Consider the following 14,144-nt stretch of genomic DNA (forward strand, 5'->3'; position numbering starts at 1 on the left):
AGGATTGAGGATTGAGTATTAAGGATTGAAGACTGAGTGTTGAGGGTTGAGTGATGAGAATTGATGTTTGTGAATAGAGATTTGAAAATTGCAGGTTGAGTATTGAGTATTGAAAACTGTGAATTGATGATATTCTCTTGAGGATTGAGGATTGACAACTGATTGTTGAGGACTGAGGGCTGAAGGTTGAGGATTCAGGATTGAGGATTCAGGATTGTGGATTGAGGATTGAGGATTGAGAATTGAAGATTGAGGATTGAGTATTGGGTGTTGTGGATTGAGGACGAGGACTGAGGGTTGAGTATTGATGTTTGACGTCTGAGGATTGAGGGTTGAAGATTGAGAATTGAGGATTGAGGATTGAAGATTGAGGATTGGGTACTGAGGATTGAAGAATGAGGATTGAGTATTGAGTATTGAGGATTGAGGATTGAGGATTGAGGATTGAAGATTGAGGATTAGGTATTGAGGATTGAGAATGAGGATTGAGTATTGAGTATTGAGGATTGAGGATTGAAGATTGAGTATTGAGGATTGAAGATTGACGATTGAGGATTGAGGATTGAGGACTGAGGATTGAGGATTGAGGATTGAAGATTGAAGATTGAGTATTGGGTATTGAAGATGGAGGATTGAGGATTGAGGATTGTGGATTGAGGATTGAGGATTGAGGATGGAGGATTGAAGATTGAGAATTGAGGATTGAAGATTGAGGATCGAGGATTGAGGATTGAGGATTGAGGATTGAAGATTGCGTACTGAGGATTGAAGATTAAGATTGAGGATTGAGGATTGAGGATTCAAGATGAAGTATTGAGGATTGAAGATTGAGGATTGAGGATTGAGGATTGAGGATTGAGGATTGGAGATTGAGTACTGAGGATTGAAGATTAAGATTGACGATTGAGGATTGAGGATTGAGGATTGAGGATTGAGGATTGAAGATTGAGGATTGCGTATTGAGGATAGAACATTGAGGATTGAGGATTGAGTATTGAGGATTGAGGATTGAGGATTGAAGATTGAATATTGATGATTGAAGATTGAGGATCGAGGATTGAGGGTTGTGGATTGAGGACGAGGACTGAGGGTTGAGTATTGATGTTTGAGGTCTGAGGATTGAGGATTGAGGATTGAGAATTGAGGATTGAGGATTGAGGATTGAAGATTGAGGATTGGGTGTTGAGGATTGAAGAATGAGGATAGAGGATTGAGGATTGAGGATTGAGGATTGAAGATTGAGTATTGAGGATTGAATATTCAGGATTGAGGATTGAGGATTGAGCATTGAGGATTGAGGATTGCGGATAGAAGATTGAGGATTGGGTATTGCGGATTGAACATTGAGGATTGAGGATTGAGGATTGAGGATTGAGGACTGAAGATTGAATATTGATGATTGAATATTGAGGATTGAGTATTGATGGTTGTGGATTGAGGACGAGGACTGAGGGTTGAGTATTGCTGTTTGAGGTCTGAGGATTGAGGATTGAGGATCGAGAATTGAGGATTGAGGATTGAGGATTGAAGATTGAGAATTGGGTATTCAGGATTGAAGAATGAGGATTGAGGATTGAGGATTGAGTATTGAGGATTGAAGACTGAGTGTTGAGGGTTGAGTGATGAGAATTGATGTTTGTGGATAGAGATTTGAAGATTGCAGATTGAGTATTGAGTATTGAAAACTGTGAATTGATGATATTCTCTTGAGGATTGAGGATTGACAACTGATTGTTGAGGACTGAGGGCTGGAGGTTGAGGATTCAGGATTGAGGATTCAGGATTGTGGATTGAGGATTGAGGATTGAGAATTGAAGATTGAGGATTGAGTATTGGGTGTTGTGGATTGAGGACGAGGACTGAGGGTTGAGTGTTGATGTTTGAGGTCTGAGGATTGAGGGTTGAGGATTGAGAATTGAGGATTGAGGGTTGAAGATTGAGGATTGGGTACTGAGGATTGAAGAATGAGGATTGAGTATTGAGTATTGAGGATTGAGGATTGAGGATTGAGGATTGAAGATTGAGGATTAGGTATTGAGGATTGAAGAATGAGGATTGAGTATTGAGTATTGAGGATTGAGGATTGAAGATTGAGTATTGAGGATTGAAGACTGACGATTGAGGATTGAGGATTGAGGATTGAGGATTGAGGATTGAGGATTTAGTATTGAGGACTGAGGATTGAGGATTGAAGATTGAATATTGATGATTGAGATTGAGGATCGAGGATTGAGGGTTGTGGGTTGAGGACGAGGACTGAGTGTTGAGTATTGATGTTTGAGGTCTGAGGATTGAGGATTGAGGATTGAGGATTGAAGATTTAGGATTGGGTATTGAGGATTGAAGAATGAGGATTGAGGATTGAGGGTTGAGGATAGAGGATTGAAGATTGAGTATTGAGGATTGAAGGTTGACGATTGAGAATTGAGGATTGAGGATTGAGGATTGAGGATTGAGGATTGATGATTGAAGATTGAGGATTGAGGATTGAGGATTGAGGATTCAGGATTGAAGATTGAGGATTGGGTATTGAGAATTGAAGAATGAGGACTGAGTATTGAGTATTGAGGATTGAGGATTGAAGATTGAGTATTGAGGATTGAAGATTGACGATTGAGGATTGAGGATTGAGGATTGAGGATTGAGGATTGAGGATTGAGGATTGAAGATTGAGTATTGGGGATTGAAGATTGAGGATTGAGGATTGAGGATTGAGGATTGAGGATTGAAGATTGCGTACTGAGGATTGAAGATTAAGATTGAGGATTGCGGATTGAGGATTGAGGATTGAGGATTGAGGATTCAAGATTGAGTATTGAGGATTGAAGATTGAGGATTGAGGATTGAGAATTGAGGATTGAGGATTGGAGATTGAGTACTGAGGATTGAAGATTAAGATTGACGATTGAGGATTGAGGATTGAGGATTGAGGATTGAGGATTGAGGATTGAAGATTGAGGATTGCGTATTGAGGATAGAACATTGAGGATTGAGGATTGAGTATTGAGGATTGAGGATTGAGGATTGAAGATTGAATATTGATGATTGCGGATAGAAGGTTGAGGATTGGGTATTGCGGATTGAACATTGAGGATTGAGGATTGAGGATTGAGGATTGAGGACTGAAGATTGAATATTGATGATTGAATATTGAGGATTGAGGATTGATGGTTGTGGATTGAGGACGAGGACTGAGGGTTGAGTATCGCTGTTTGAGGTCTGAGGATTGAGGATTGAGGATTGAGAATTGAGGATTGAGGATTGAGGATTGAAGATTGAGAATTGGGTATTCAGGATTGAAGAATGAGGATTGAGGATTGAGGATTGAGTATTGAAGATTGAAGACTGAGTGTTGAGGGTTGAGTGATGAGAATTGATGTTTGTGGATAGAGATTTGAAGATTGCAGATTGAGTATTGAGTATTGAAAACTGTGAATTGATGATATTCTCTTGAGGATTGAGGATTGACAACTGATTGTTGAGGACTGAGGGCTGAAGGTTGAGGATTCAGGATTGAGGATTCAGGATTGTGGATTGAGGATTGAGGATTGAGAATTGAAGATTGAGGATTGAGTATTGGGTGTTGTGGATTGAGGACGAGGACTGAGGGTTGAGTGTTGATGTTTGAGGTCTGAGGATTGAGGGTTGAGGATTGAGAATTGAGGATTGAGGATTGAAGATTGAGGATTGGGTACTGAGGATTGAAGAATGAGGATTGAGTATTGAGTATTGAGGATTGAGGATTGAGGATTGAGGATTGAAGATTGAGGATTAGGTATTGAGGATTGAAGAATGAGGATTGAGTGTTGAGTATTGAGGATTGAGGATTGAAGATTGAGTATTGAGGATTGAAGATTGACGATTGAGGATTGAGGATTGAGGATTGAGGATTGAGGATTGAAGATTGATTATTGGTTATAGAAGATTGAGGATTGAGGATTGAGGATTGTGGATTGAGGATTGAAGATTGAGTACTGAGGATTGAAGGTTAAGATTGAGGATTGAGGATTGAGGATTGAGGATTGAGGATTGAGGATTGAGGATTGAGGATTGAGGATTGAGGATTGATGATTGAAGATTGAGGATTGAGGATTGAGGATTGAGGATTGAGGATTGAAGATTGAGGATTGGGTATTGAGAATTGAAGAATGAGGACTGAGTATTGAGTATTGAGGATTGAGGATTGAAGATTGAGTATTGAGGATTGAAGATTGACGATTGAGGATTGAGGATTGAGGATTGAGGATTGAGGATTGAGGATTGAGGATTGAAGATTGAGTATTGGGGATTGAAGATTGAGGATTGAGGATTGAGGATTGAGGATTGAGGATTGAAGATTGAAGACTGAGTGTTGAGGGTTGAGTGATGAGAATTGATGTTTGTGGATAGAGATTTGAAGATTGCAGATTGAGTATTGAGTATTGAAAACTGTGAATTGATGATATTCTCTTGAGGATTGAGGATTGACAACTGATTGTTGAGGACTGAGGGCTGAAGGTTGAGGATTCAGGATTGAGGATTCAGGATTGTGGATTGAGGATTGAGGATTGAGAATTGAAGATTGAGGATTGAGTATTGGGTGTTGTGGATTGAGGACGAGGACTGAGGGTTGAGTGTTGATGTTTGAGGTCTGAGGATTGAGGGTTGAGGATTGAGAATTGAGGATTGAGGATTGAAGATTGAGGATTGGGTACTGAGGATTGAAGAATGAGGATTGAGTATTGAGTATTGAGGATTGAGGATTGAGGATTGAGGATTGAAGATTGAGGATTAGGTATTGAGGATTGAAGAATGAGGATTGAGTGTTGAGTATTGAGGATTGAGGATTGAAGATTGAGTATTGAGGATTGAAGATTGACGATTGAGGATTGAGGATTGAGGATTGAGGATTGAGGATTGAAGATTGATTATTGGTTATAGAAGATTGAGGATTGAGGATTGAGGATTGTGGATTGAGGATTGAAGATTGAGTACTGAGGATTGAAGGTTAAGATTGAGGATTGAGGATTGAGGATTGAGGATTGAGGATTGAGGATTGAGGATTGAGGATTGAAGATTGAGTATTGAGGATTGAAGATTGAGGATTCAGGATTGAGGGTTGCGGATTGAGGATTGAAGATTGAGTATTGAGGATTGAAGACTGAGGATTGAGGATTGAGGATTGAGGATTGAGGATTGAGGATTGCGGATAGAAGATTGAGGATTGGGTATTGCGGATTGAACATTGAGGATTGAGGATTGAGGATTGAGGATTGAGGACTGAAGATTGAATATTGATGTTTGAATATTGAGGATTGAGGATTGATGGTTGTGGATTGAGGACGAGGACTGAGGGTTGACTACTGCTGTTTGAGGTCTGAGGATTGAGGATTGAGGATTGAGAATTGAGGATTGAGGATTGAGGATTGAAGATTAGAATTGGGTATTGAGGATTGAAGAATGAGGATTGAGGGTTGAGGATTGAGGATTGAGGATTGAAGACTGAGTGCTGAGGGTTGAGTGATGAGAATTGATGTTTGTGGATAGAGATTTGAAGATTGCAGATTGAGTATTGAGTATTGAAAACTGTGAATTGATGATATTCTCTTGAGGATTGAGGATTGACAACTGATTGCTGAGGACTGAGGGCTGAAGGTTGAGGATTGAGGATTGAGGATTCAGGATTGTGGATTGAGGATTGAGGATTGAGGATTGAGGATTGATGATTGAAGATTGAGGATTGAGGATTGAGGATTGAGGATTGAGGATTGAAGATTGAGGATTGGGTATTGAGAATTGAAGAATGAGGACTGAGTATTGAGTATTGAGGATTGAGGATTGAAGATTGAGTATTGAGGATTGAAGATTGACGATTGAGGATTGAGGATTGAGGATTGAGGATTGAGGATTGAGGATTGAGGATTGAAGATTGAGTATTGGGGATTGAAGATTGAGGATTGAGGATTGAGGATTGAGGATTGAGGATTGAAGATTGCGTACTGAGGATTGAAGATTAAGATTGAGGATTGAGGATTGAGGATTCAAGATGAAGTATTGAGGATTGAAGATTGAGGATTGAGGATTGAGGATTGAGGATTGAGGATTGGAGATTGAGTACTGAGGATTGAAGATTAAGATTGACGATTGAGGATTGAGGATTGAGGATTGAGGATTGAGGATTGAAGATTGAGGATTGCGGATAGAAGATTGCGGATTGGGTATTGCGGATTGAACATTGAGGATTGAGGATTGAGGATTGAGGATTGAGGACTGAAGATTGAATATTGATGATTGAATATTGAGGATTGAGTATTGATGGTTGTGGATTGAGGACGAGGACTGAGGGTTGAGTATTGCTGTTTGAGGTCTGAGGATTGAGGATTGAGGATTGAGAATTGAGGATTGAGGTTTGAGGATTGAAGATTGAGAATTGGGTATTTAGGATTGAAGAATGAGGATTGAGGATTGAGGATTGAGTATTGAGGATTGAAGACTGAGTGTTGAGGGTTGAGTGATGAGAATTGATGTTTGTGGATAGAGATTTGAAGATTGCAGATTGAGTATTGAGTATTGAAAACTGTGAATTGATGATATTCTCTTGAGGATTGAGGATTGACAACTGATTGTTGAGGACTGAGGGCTGGAGGTTGAGGATTCAGGATTGAGGATTCAGGATTGTGGATTGAGGATTGAGGATTGAGAATTGAAGATTGAGGATTGAGTATTGGGTGTTGTGGATTGAGGACGAGGACTGAGGGTTGAGTGTTGATGTTTGAGGTCTGAGGATTGAGGGTTGAGGATTGAGAATTGAGGATTGAGGATTGAAGATTGAGGATTGGGTACTGAGGATTGAAGAATGAGGATTGAGTATTGAGTATTGAGGATTGAGGATTGAGGATTGAGGATTGAAGATTGAGGATTAGGTATTGAGGATTGAAGAATGAGGATTGAGTATTGAGTATTGAGGATTGAGGATTGAAGATTGAGTATTGAGGATTGAAGATTGACGATTGAGGATTGAGGATTGAGGATTGAGGATTGAGGATTGAGGATTTAGTATTGAGGACTGAGGATTGAGGATTGAAGATTGAATATTGATGATTGAGATTGAGGATCGAGGATTGAGGGTTGTGGGTTGAGGACGAGGACTGAGTGTTGAGTATTGATGTTTGAGGTCTGAGGATTGAGGATTGAGGATTGAGGATTGAAGATTGAGGATTGGGTATTGAGGATTGAAGAATGAGGATTGAGGATTGAGGGTTGAGGATTGAGTATTGAAGATTGAGTATTGAGGATTGAAGGCTGACGATTGAGGATTGAGGATTGAGGATTGAGGATTGAGGATTGAGGATTGATGATTGAAGATTGACGATTGAGGATTGAGGATTGAGGATTGAGGATTGAGGATTGAGGATTGAGGATTTAGTATTGAGGACTGAGGATTGAGGATTGAAGATTGAATACTGATGATTGAGATTGAGGATCGAGGATTGAGGGTTGTGGGTTGAGGACGAGGACTGAGTGTTGAGTATTGATGTTTGAGGTCTGAGGATTGAGGATTGAGGATTGAGGATTGAAGATTGAGGATTGGGTATTGAGGATTGAAGAATGAGGATAGAGGATTGAGGGTTGAGGATTGAGGATTGAAGATTGAGTATTGAGGATTGAAGGTTGACGATTGAGGATTGAGGACTGAGGATTGAGGATTGAGGATTGAGGATTGATGATTGAAGAATGAGGATTGAGGATTGAGGATTGAGGATTGAGGATTGAAGATTGAGGATTGGGTATTGAGAATTGAAGAATGAGGACTGAGTATTGAGTATTGAGGATTGAGGATTGAAGATTGAGTATTGAGGATTCAAGATTGACGATTGAGGATTGAGGATTGAGGATTGAGGATTGAGGATTGAGGATTGAGGATTGAAGATTGAGTATTGGGCATTGAAGATTGAGGATTGAGGATTGAGGATTGAAGATTGAGGATTGCGTATTCAGGATAGAACATTGAGGATTGAGGATTAAGTATTGAGGACTGAGGACTGAGGATTGAAGATTGAATATTGATGATTGAGATTGAGGATCGAGGATTGAGGGTTGTGGGTTGAGGACGAGGACTGAGTGTTGAGTATTGATGTTTGAGGTCTGAGGATTGAGGATTGAGGATTGAGGATTGAAGATTGAGGATTGGGTATTGAGGATTGAAGAATGAGGATTGAGGATTGAGGGTTGAGGATTGAGGATTGAAGATTGAGTATTGAGGATTGAAGGTTGACGATTGAGGATTGAGGATTGAGGATTGAGGATTGAGGATTGAGGATTGATGATTGAAGATTGAGGATTGAGGATTGAGGATTGAGGATTGAGGATTGAAGATTGAGGATTGGGTATTGAGAATTGAAGAATGAGGACTGAGTATTGAGTATTGAGGATTGAGGATTGAAGATTGAGTATTGAGGATTGAAGATTGACGATTGAGGATTGAGGATTGAGGATTGAGGATTGAGGATTGAGGATTGAGGATTGAAGATTGAGTATTGGGGATTGAAGATTGAGGATTGAGGATTGAGGATTGAGGATTGAGGATTGAAGATTGCGTACTGAGGATTGAAGATTAAGATTGAGGATTGAGGATTGAGGATTCAAGATGAAGTATTGAGGATTGAAGATTGAGGATTGAGGATTGAGGATTGAGGATTGAGGATTGGAGATTGAGTACTGAGGATTGAAGATTAAGATTGACGATTGAGGATTGAGGATTGAGGATTGAGGATTGAGGATTGAAGATTGAGGATTGCGTATTGAGGATAGAACATTGAGGATTGAGGATTGAGTATTGAGGATTGAGGATTGAATATTCAGGATTGAGGATTGAGGATTGAGCATTGAGGATTGAGGATTGCGGATAGAAGATTGAGGATTGGGTATTGCCGATTGAACATTGAGGATTGAGGATTGAGGATTGAGGATTGAGGATTGAGGACTGAAGATTGAATATTGATGATTGAATATTGAGGATTGAGTATTGATGGTTGTGGATTGAGGACGAGGACTGAGGGTTGAGTATTGCTGTTTGAGGTCTGAGGATTGAGGATTGAGGATTGAGAATTGAGGATTGAGGATTGAGGATTGAAGATTGAGAATTGGGTATTTAGGATTGAAGAATGAGGATTGAGGATTGAGGATTGAGGATTGAGTATTGAGGATTGAAGACTGAGTGTTGAGGGTTGAGTGATGAGAATTGATGTTTGTGGATAGAGATTTGAAGATTGCAGATTGAGTATTGAGTATTGAAAACTGTGAATTGATGATATTCTCTTGAGGATTGAGGATTGACAACTGAATGTTGAGGACTGAGGGCTGGAGGTTGAGGATTCAGGATTGAGGATTCAGGATTGTGGATTGAGGATTGAGGATTGAGAATTGAAGATTGAGGATTGAAGATTGAGGATTGGGTACTGAGGATTGAAGAATGAGGATTGAGTATTGAGTATTGAGGATTGAGGATTGAGGATTGAGGATTGAAGATTGAGGATTAGGTATTGAGGATTGAAGAATGAGGATTGAGTATTGAGTATTGAGGATTGAGGATTGAAGATTGAGTATTGAGGATTGAAGATTGACGATTGAGGATTGACGATTGAGGATTGAGGATTGAGGATTGAGGATTTAGTATTGAGGACTGAGGATTGAGGATTGAAGATTGAATATTGATGATTGAGATTGAGGATCGAGGATTGAGGGTTGTGGGTTGAGGACGAGGACTGAGTGTTGAGTATTGATGTTTGAGGTCTGAGGATTGAGGATTGAGGATTGAGGATTGAAGATTGAGGATTGGGTATTGAGGATTGAAGAATGAGGATTGAGGATTGAGGGTTGAGGATTGAGGATTGAAGATTGAGTATTGAGGATTGAAGGTTGACGATTGAGGATTGAGGATTGAGGATTGAGGATTGAGGATTGAGGATTGATGATTGAAGATTGACGATTGAGGATTGAGGATTGAGGATTGAGGATTGAGGATTGAGGATTTAGTATTGAGGACTGAGGATTGAGGATTGAAGATTGAATATTGATGATTGAGATTGAGGATCGAGGATTGAGGGTTGTGGGTTGAGGACGAGGACTGAGTGTTGAGTATTGATGTTTGAGGTCTGAGGATTGAGGATTGAGGATTGAGGATTGAAGATTGAGGATTGGGTATTGAGGATTGAAGAATGAGGATTGAGGATTGAGGGTTGAGGATTGAGGATTGAAGATTGAGTATTGAGGATTGAAGGTTGACGATTGAGGATTGAGGATTGAGGATTGAGGATTGAGGATTGAGGATTGATGATTGAAGATTGAGGATTGAGGATTGAGGATTGAGGATTGAGGATTGAAGATTGAGGATTGGGTATTGAGAATTGAAGAATGAGGACTGAGTATTGAGTATTGAGGATTGAGGATTGAAGATTGAGTATTGAGGATTGAAGATTGACGATTGAGGATTGTGGATTGAGGATTGAGGATTGAGGATTGAGGATTGAGGATTGAAGATTGAGTATTGGGCATTGAAGATTGAGGATTGAGGATTGAGGATTGAGGATTGAGGATTGAAGATTGCGTACTGAGGATTGAAGATTAAGATTGAGGATTGAGGATTGTGGATTGAGGATTGAGGATTGAGGATTCAAGATTGAGTATTGAGGATTGAAGATTGAGGATTGAGGATTGAGAATTGAGGATTGAGGATTGGAGATTGAGTACTGAGGATTGAAGATTAAGATGGACGACTGAGGATTGAGGATTGAGGATTGAGGATTGAGGATTGAGGATTGAAGATTGAGGATTGCGTATTGAGGATAGAACATTGAGGATTGAGGATTGAGTATTGAGGATTGAGGATTGAGGATTGAAGATTGAATATTGATGATTGCGGATAGAAGGTTGAGGATTGGGTATTGCGGATTGAACATTGAGGATTGAGGATTGAGGAATGAGGATTGAGGACTGAAGATTGAATATTGATGATTGAATATTGAGGATTGAGGATTGATGGTTGTGGATTGAGGACGAGGACTGAGGGTTGAGTATCGCTGTTTGAGGTCTGAGGATTGAGGATTGAGGATTGAGAATTGAGGATTGAGGATTGAGGATTGAAGATTGAGAATTGGGTATTCAGGATTGAAGAATGAGGATTGAGGATTGAGGATTGAGTATTGAAGATTGAAGACTGAGTGTTGAGGGTTGAGTGATGAGAATTGATGTTTGTGGATAGAGATTTGAAGATTGCAGATTGAGTATTGAGTATTGAAAACTGTGAATTGATGATATTCTCTTGAGGATTGAGGATTGACAACTGATTGTTGAGGACTGAGGGCTGAAGGTTGAGGATTCAGGATTGAGGATTCAGGATTGTGGATTGAGGATTGAGGATTGAGAATTGAAGATTGAGGATTGAGTATTGGGGGTTGTGGATTGAGGACGAGGACTGAGGGTTGAGTATTGATGTTTGACGTCTGAGGATTGAGGGTTGAGGATTGAGAATTGAGGATTGAAGATTGAAGATTGAGGATTGGGTATTGAGGATTGAAGAATGAGGATTGAGTACTGAGTATTGAGGATTGAGGATTGAAGATTGAGTATTGAGGATTGAATATTGACGATTGAGGATTGAGTATTGAGGATTGAGGATTGAGGATTGAGGATTGAGAATTGAAGGTTGAGTATTGAGGATTGAAGATTGAGGATTGAGGATTGAGGTTTGAGGATTGAGGACTGAAGATTGAGTATTGAGGATTGAAGATTCAGATTGAGGATTGGTGATTGAGGATTGAGGATTGAAGATTGAGGATTGGGGACTGAGTATTGAGGGTTGAGTAATGAGAATTGATGCTTGTGGATAGAGGTCTGAAGATTGCAGATTGAGTATTGAGTATTGAAAACTGTGAATTGAGGATATTCTATTGAGGATTGAGGATTGACAACTGTTTGTTGAGGACTTAGGGCTGAAGATTGAGGATTCAGGGTCGTGGATTCAGGATTGAGGTTTGAGGACTGAGGATTGAGGATTGAGGTTTGAGGATTGAGGATTGAGGATTGAGGATTGAGGATTGAGGATTGAGGATTGAGGATTGAGGATTGAGGATTGAAGATTGAGTATTGAGGATTGACGATTGAGGATTGATGATTGAGGATTGAAGATTGAGGACTGAGTGTTGAGGGTTGAGTGATGAGAATTGATGTTTGTGGATTGAGATTTGAAGATTGAAGAATAGGGATTGAGTATTGAAAACTGTGAATTGAGGATATTCTATGGAGGACTGAGGATTGACAATTGATTGTTGAGGACTGAGGGCTGAAGATTGAGGATTCAGGATTAGGGATTAGTGATTGAGTTTTGAGGACTGAGGATTGATGGTTGAGGGTTGTGCGTTGAATATTGAGGGTTGAGTGATGAGAATTGATGTTTGTGGATAGAGATTTGAAGATTGCAGGCTGAGTATTGAGTATTGAAACCTGTGAATTGAGGACATTTTATTGACGATTGAGGATTCACAACTGATTGTTGAAGTCTGAGGGCTGAATATTGGAGGTTGAGGATTCAGGATTGAGGATTCAGGATTGTGGATTGAGGATTGAGGATTGAGAATTGAAGATTGAGGATTGAGTATTGGGTGTTGTGGATTGAGGACGAGGACTGAGGGTTGAGTGTTGATGTTTGAGGTCTGAGGATTGAGGGTTGAGGATTGAGAATTGAGGATTGAGGATTGAAGATTGAGGATTGGGTACTGAGGATTGAGGATTGAAGATTGAATATTGATGATTGAGATTGAGGATCGAGGATTGAGGGTTGTGGGTTGAGGACGAGGACTGAGTGTTGAGTATTGATGTTTGAGGTCTGAGGATTGAGGATTGAGGATTGAGGATTGAAGATTGAGGATTGGGTATTGAGGATTGAAGAATGAGGATTGAGGATTGAGGGTTGAGGATTGAGGATTGAAGATTGAGTATTGAGGATTGAAGGTTGACGATTGAGGATTGAGGATTGAGGATTGAGGATTGAGGATTGAGGATTGATGATTGAAGATTGAGGATTGAGGATTGAGGATTGAGGATTGAGGATTGAAGATTGAGGATTGGGTATTGAGGATTGAAGAATGAGGACTGAGTATTGAGTATTGAGGATTGAGGATTGAAGATTGAGTATTGAGGATTGAAGATTGACGATTGAGGATTGAGGATTGAGGATTGAGGATTGAGGATTGAGGATTGAGGATTGAAGATTGAGTATTGGGCATTGAAGATTGAGGATTGAGGATTGAGGATTGAGGATTGAGGATTGAAGATTGCGTACTGAGGATTGAAGATTAAGTTTGAGGATTGAGGATTGTGGATTGAGGATTGAGGATTGAAGATTGACGATTGAGGATTGAGGATTGAGGATTGAGGATTGAGGATTGAGGATTGAGGATTGAGGATTGAGGATTGGAGATTGAGTACTGAGGATTGAAGATTAAGATTGACGATTGAGGATTGAGGATTGAGGATTGAGGATTGAGGATTGAGGATTGAGGATTGAGGATTGAAGATTGAGGATTGCGTATTGAGGATAGAACATTGAGGATTGAGGATTGAGTATTGAGGATTGAGGATTGAGGATTGAAGATTGAATATTGATGATTGCGGATAGAAGGTTGAGGATTGGGTATTGCGGATTGAACATTGAGGATTGAGGATTGAGGATTGAGGATTGAGGACTGAAGATTGAATATTGATGATTGAATATTGAGGATTGAGGATTGATGGTTGTGGATTGAGGACGAGGACTGAGGGTTGAGTATCGCTGTTTGAGGTCTGAGGATTGAGGATTGAGGATTGAGAATTGAGGATTGAGGATTGAGGATTGAAGGTTGAGAATTGGGTATTCAGGATTGAAGAATGAGGATTGAGGATTGAGGATTGAGTATTGAAGATTGAAGACTGAGTGTTGAGGGTTGAGTGATGAGAATTGATGTTTGTGGATAGAGATTTGAAGATTGCAGATTGAGTATTGAGTATTGAAAACTGTGAATTGATGATATTCTCTTGAGGATTGAGGATTGACAACTGATTGTTGAGGACTGAGGGCTGAAGGTTGAGGATTCAGGATTGAGGATTCAGGATTGTGGATTGAGGATTGA

Source organism: Calliopsis andreniformis, unplaced genomic scaffold, assembly GCF_051401765.1.
Source record: "Calliopsis andreniformis isolate RMS-2024a unplaced genomic scaffold, iyCalAndr_principal scaffold0030, whole genome shotgun sequence".
Classification (NCBI taxonomy): domain Eukaryota; kingdom Metazoa; phylum Arthropoda; class Insecta; order Hymenoptera; family Andrenidae; genus Calliopsis; species Calliopsis andreniformis.